The sequence below is a fragment of the Vicugna pacos genome, chromosome 20 (genome assembly GCF_048564905.1).
Source record: "Vicugna pacos chromosome 20, VicPac4, whole genome shotgun sequence".
NCBI lineage: Eukaryota > Metazoa > Chordata > Mammalia > Artiodactyla > Camelidae > Vicugna > Vicugna pacos.
Genome location: NC_133006.1, coordinates 37,003,334 through 37,009,540, shown reverse-complemented (window position 1 = coordinate 37,009,540; position 6,207 = coordinate 37,003,334). Strand labels below are relative to the sequence as shown.

Genomic DNA, 6,207 nt, shown 5'->3' with positions numbered 1-6,207 from the left:
TGGGAAATCTTGGCTCTGGGCAGTCAACACTTTAAAAACAATATGGGGGAGTTGGAAATAAAAAAAAGTAACCTCCTATCTTTAAATAAATGCATTTTCAGCTAAGAAAAATTAATGTCTTCAGAGCAAAGGCATCTATGCTGTAAGGATCCACCACAAGGAGTTGCTCAGTCATTAGATGAACGTCTTTAGGCAAATGACTTAGTTAAAAGACCCAGGTTTCAGTTCTAGCAGTGTCGTTAGATCATTTGCCTGACTTGATATAAGTCACTTTATCTATACACCTCGGTCTCCTCAGTTTCATTATCTGTAGAGTGGAGGATGTAACAATGCTCCCCGGGACCACTGTGCACATGAAATAAGTTGGTGCGGGTCCATGTGCCGTAGGGATTGTAAATTAGTACCTAAATGTTAGCTATTAATATTTTGATCCAATGATGTTAACTAGCACTATGATTGAAGACATAACACATAACATAACACAAAAACCTAGTTTTCACTGTATTGGACATTAAGAAAGGAGGGTGACCTCAAGAGGAGAGCCTCATAGAGTTCAATTATAAACGGAAAGGGTGTGGCAATACACTCTTTGGATAACTGGTCAAAATATGAGCCTTTCCCCGTTGTAGCCACCGTAAACCTTCCTCCTGGGTTTGTCTGGTTAAAATCACACACAGTGGTCGAAAAAGGCAATGGGCATCAATTAAAATTTAGGTCAGAGCCTCTGAGGTAGCCAGTGATTTAGTTTCTGGGATTAAGGAAGACAGAATCTTACCAATGGCTGGAGAAGAATAACATTCCTTTCTATTGTGATCATCCTACATCAAGGACATGTTTGAAATTTAGGCAGCGTAGTCTGATGTGCCTGCTAAAGTTATTATATGGCTGAACTTTTGAAAAACACAGCAGCACAATGTGTTATATCAATCTTTACTGTTGGTAAAAATCTTGGAGAACGCAACTTGACTCACCTCCCCAAGAAGCTCACTCTAAAGTGGATCATTGTTCTAAAGGATTCATCCCGCCTGCGGGATTCAGGATCCATCTGCTTGGAGTCCCCTCTCCCCTCACCATCATTCAAACGTCCTATGCTTTCTTCGCAAACGCTGTAGGCTGTCATTAGGCTGAGAGTAAGCTGCAATTAGCAAGTGTCTCAGCTTCTCCTCCAAGGAACTGATTTTTCAGTGGAAATTTTTGTACGGTTCTCGTCTGATTTTTAACTCTTCCCTGGAGACCAAACTCCCCAGCTCAACTCTTGGCAGTGTGATTCTAAGACAGAACGATACCGTTTTGGACCAACTAATTACTATGATTTCTTAACTTTAGCTACTAGCTGTTTTGGCACCTTCCACACAGCACCCCCTGCAAATGAATCCTGCCAAACTGGGAAATGTCTGGCTTTTCTGTCTGAACAATTAAAGATTTACAAGACAGGATCTTGGCTCTCACAAAGCCTCTTCAGTGTGGTCAGGGACCCACTTGCATTTACTTCACTGGGAGAAGGTGATAAGGTGTTTGCCACAGTGATCGAGGGGCTGGTTAGAACTTACTGTGGATAACCTGCCAGCTTCTTCTCCCCGTCCCCTGGGTCTGCATGGCCATTTGCAAATTGAGAAGGAGAGATGGGGATGGAGGAGAACCAGAAATCCAAACGGATGAAGAAAGGTTTTAAACTTAAGAGTTTAAACAACGACAATTTACTTAACTTACAGATAAAATAAACATAATTTGTCAACTACATTCCTGTGATTCTTCATTAGCACAGAAAATCAGGAGTTGTCTGTGCTTTAAAGGTAATACAATGATTTTGTTTGTTTGTTTTATCAATGGGTTACTTGGAGGTAACTATTATAATACTTGGGTACAGCACAAATCAATACACGATGAAACAATGGATCCCACTAGGTTTCCGACTTTAAACCCACTTAAAAAAAACCCACTTAGGACCCACTTAGAAAAAAGCTCCACGCTGGCTGGGACTGTTGGTCATGTTCTCCGAGGTGCCCAGCACCTTGTAGGGCCTCCATCAATATTTGTTGACTGATGACTGATAAGGAGGTTGGTCCACATGATAACAAAGGAAAGCTAACTTTAAAAAATGCTTCTTACATTTCATCTTAATACTTGCACCTATGTGATCCTGTTTACCACCTGGGTAATGAAATACGTGCCATTCTGACCTTCTTTTACAGAGGCTGAACTGAATTTAATCGGATTGTTTCATGCATCCTAGAAGACATTTTAATATCTGTATTTCCATGGTTTCCTCTTCTGGAATTCTCTTTTCTTGTCACACCCTACTCATTCTTTAGGCTCCTTCTCCTTTTTGAAACCTTATTCTCTCTCCTCCTCTTCCTCCTACCAGCTACCGTGTACAGAGCATTTAAGGTGTCAGATGCTGCTCTGGGTACTTGGTGTGTATTGACTTACAGAACACTCAGCACCATGTACTGACTCATAAGACCTTCAAAACCACACAGTGAGGTAGGACTGCCATTACCTCCTTTTTCTGCAGATAAGACACTGAGAAACAGAAAGGTAAAGCACCTCGCTCAAGAGCACACAGCAGGTGGGTGGCAGAGGTGGGGTTTTAACCCAGGCAGTAGGCTCTGCCCGTTTCCTCAACTCCAGTGGTCACTTTTTTTTTTAAACAAGGAGATAGGTAATAATGATCATTTTATTAAAAATGGGTTTATACTGTACGTGCTATCTTATTTGTTGCTTTGAATTTAGTTCACATCTTGTCATGTCTTGGCGTATAGATCAGCTTTATTCTTCTGTAACAGTATCACAGTATTTCAAAGTGTGGCTCGCCAAATTTTATTATAATTTAAGGACGCCACCGATGGACTTCCCGACTGCGTTCATATTTTCAATAACACGCACAATTTCATCTCAAATAGGCTCAAAAGAAAGAAGCCTGTGCTGAACTCCAATAGAGAGCACTGGGCCAAGATCTTCTATGCTGTTAGGAAATAAACGACTCAGTCGAGAGAAAACACGACAGAGGAGAGACCAACACTTCTCCAGCTGGGCAGGCAAGGCACGTCACTACTGGTGTGGTTGTCGATTGGCATACGTGAGAAGTAGTCTCCCTGTGCAAGGCTTGTTTACCTATAAAGCTGACATATCTTTCTGCTAAATCATCCCGGCAGGAACACAGGAGGACCAGTCCCTGAATCACAGGCCTGCTTAGAGCAAGATATTGCACAAAAGCATTACTGAAGTTTTCCCATGGCTGAAGCTCAGGCCAAAAGTATGCTTTGCTCTGCTATATTAAGTGGAGCTCTGTTTTTCAACCGCGCTGTTATTAAAATACTAGAGCAGATTCAAATTTGCTTTCCTGGAGAAGTCTGTCTCGCCTGCAGTGAGTGCAGACCAAGAGGTCGGGCTTCTTGTTTTCACAACGGATTGCCAGTCCTGCTACCCCTCGTCCGGCGGCGGCGGCTTCCACCGGGGCTGGGGTGGGACGGGGTGGCTTCCGTTCTGCCCTCCCACGACCTGCACTCTGGTCAGAGGGATCGGCTCACGGGTCCCGGAAGCGCACTGGCGCCCAGCTGCCCTGCTTCTCTGCTCCGGCCACCTTTCCTTCCCCTATCACAATCTCCTCGTGCTTTTCTATACCTTCCCTATTCTGAGAAGACCATCCAGAGACCCCCTCACCTGTGCAGGCGTCCTGGCTTATGTAGCTCTTCTTCCCACACACGGCAGCACTCGTCCCTAACACTCACCAGGACGTTCATTCATTCATGACACATTTGCTGAGCACCTACCAAGTGCCAGATACAACAGTGAACAAAACAAAGTCCTGCACCCATGGGGCTGGCATTCCAGGGGAGGAGACAGACAATAAGCAAATACACAGGTACTTCTAGGCCAGGTGATAATAAGCTCAGGTAATGGAGTGGGTGTGCAAGGTGGGATGTGGTGATTTTATAAAGCATGGAAGGGGAGGGCTGCGTGAGAAGGCGACGTGGCCCGGAGAGCTGAATGAGGAAAGGGAGGAGCCTGGGAGGTGCCTCCTGGAAGGTCCTTCTAGCTTAAAAGCCTTGAGTTGGGCACATCAAGGAGGCCATTTAGCTACTTTTTAAATGTGATCTTTTTTTAAAAAAAATATACACTGTCTCTTCAACTCAAATGTAAGATTCTTGAGAATGGGGGCTCTATGCTGGAGGTAATAGATAATAAATTCCAGTATTTGAGGTACAGCAGTTTGTAGTATACATCCTTGTGCCCCCTCCAGCCCTCACCTAAAGCTTTGATTGGATTACTGCCTGTAGCTTGTGGCACTCAAATATCCTAATAAGATACTGATGTTCTTAGAGTGTGGCCCTCTATGCCCGTGGCCACACATAGCACTTAGCAAGCTGGCACAGACACTCTCATTTTTTTTTAAGTTTTAAGAAAACAGATTCTCTGTTCTAAACGAAATGAAGTAATGCCTTTATTCATAGAGCCTGTCCTTGCTTCAGACAGAAACCAAAAATGCCATGAAAAAAGGATACCAATAAAGCAAGCAACTTAAAGCAACCAAGGAAACAAGCAAACACCACCTGCTAGTCCCAAGTCTTCCTAAAGCAATCCTTCCGAAATCGTGATGCCTTAGCCAAGTGGTTCTTTTGTGCGTCTTGTCATAAAAATAAAGGCACTGTGAAAAAATCAGAGAACTATGTACTACATATCCTGGTTATTTTATTTTAAATACAATTGTAGGCAGTTTTGTTAATCCTCGTTGTCATTTATAACTGAGTTACGTGTGATTTGAAAGCTGTATAATGGATAGCATGTCAGGTATAATTGTTGAAATGTGTTTATGGCCATTGCGTAATTCACATCTGAGGTCCCATGTCGACCATAACATCCATGAAGGTGCAACTCACTAAATCCCAGTAACATTTTATAAGGAAAATTGGATTTGATTGACTCGAGGTGTATTTGGAGTGTTTCTTGAAGGCATGAAACCTACTGCAAATGATTTAATTAGTTGACCACCTCCCACCTATGAGCTCCTCGAGGATGGGGACTTTATCTTCTTGGCTTCACTCTTAAGTCCTCAACACCTCGCACAGTGCTTGGCCCACACTGGGCCCTTAACCATTGTTGAATAAATAACTACTAAATTATTTTCTAAAATGAGATATGTTATCTGTGATGGTTAATTTCATGTGTCACCCTGACCAAGCCAAGATACCCCGATATTTGGTCAAACATTACTTTAATGTTGCTGTGAAGTTATTTTTTAAGTAAGATTTACATGTAAGTCCGTAAACTCTGAGTAAAGTGATAACACTCTGTACTGTGAGTGGGCCTCACCTAATCAGATGAAGTCTTTAAGAGAAAAAAGACTGACGTCCTCTCTGACCAAGAGTTCTGCCAGCAGACTGACTCTGCACTTGACTGCAAAATCAGATCTTGCCTGGGTCTCCAGCCTGCAGCCGACTCTGCAGATTTTGAATTTGCCAGCTTCCATAAATGCATGAGCCAATTCCTTAAAATAAATCTTTCTTTATATGTACATACACACATCCTGTTGGTTCTGTTTCTCTGAAGAACCAGGAATGATGTAGTATCCCTTAGTCATTTACTCTCTCAACGAGTTAGTCAATATACATGTCATTTACCAAGAGGTAATCTCACCCACCAAGGCCCTGCAGTCACCAAAGCCAGACCAGTGACACAATCCCTGCCACTAGCTAGAGACCTCAACTCTCCACTCTGGTGCAGGGACAGAGAGCATTATCTCCTTAACGTTTTGGGTTTTTTTGGGAAGCAAAGTACATTTTCCCTCTAGAGAAACAGGTGCTGAGAGAAGACTGAACATGCTAAAGCCATGCTGTGGCGCATAGGCTTACTACTGTGCTTTTAGGGGAAAATACTTCCCAGGGTTGTGCTGAGCCACTGATAGTATCACTTCCTCTAAATATTTCCACTCTTTACGAGTGAAGCTGTGGGCGGGGAATTTCAGAGTCATGGAAATAGTCAAATGGTTGTGAAAGGTTCACAGACGCTGTACCATTTGATGACTGCGTGCTAATACACTCTAAGGAAAAGTCCCATACACTCTAAGGAAAAGATGAATCTAAAAATACATCAGTGGGAAGGCTCCAGGGATGTGTTGCATGAAATGTGGACCCTTCAGGATGGAACAATGTGGTTAGTACTCGGCTTGCTGATTGCCGGGAGGATGCTTCTGAGATCCTCGCACTG

The 6,207-nt window shown here is 43.2% G+C and overlaps 1 long non-coding RNA gene across 2 annotated transcripts in view; it reads right to left on the bottom strand.

The window, feature by feature from the left end:
• Positions 1-6,207, bottom strand: part of LOC116284453 (uncharacterized) — a 154,634-nt gene that overhangs the window by 48,367 nt on the left and 100,060 nt on the right. The window lies entirely within an intron of this gene.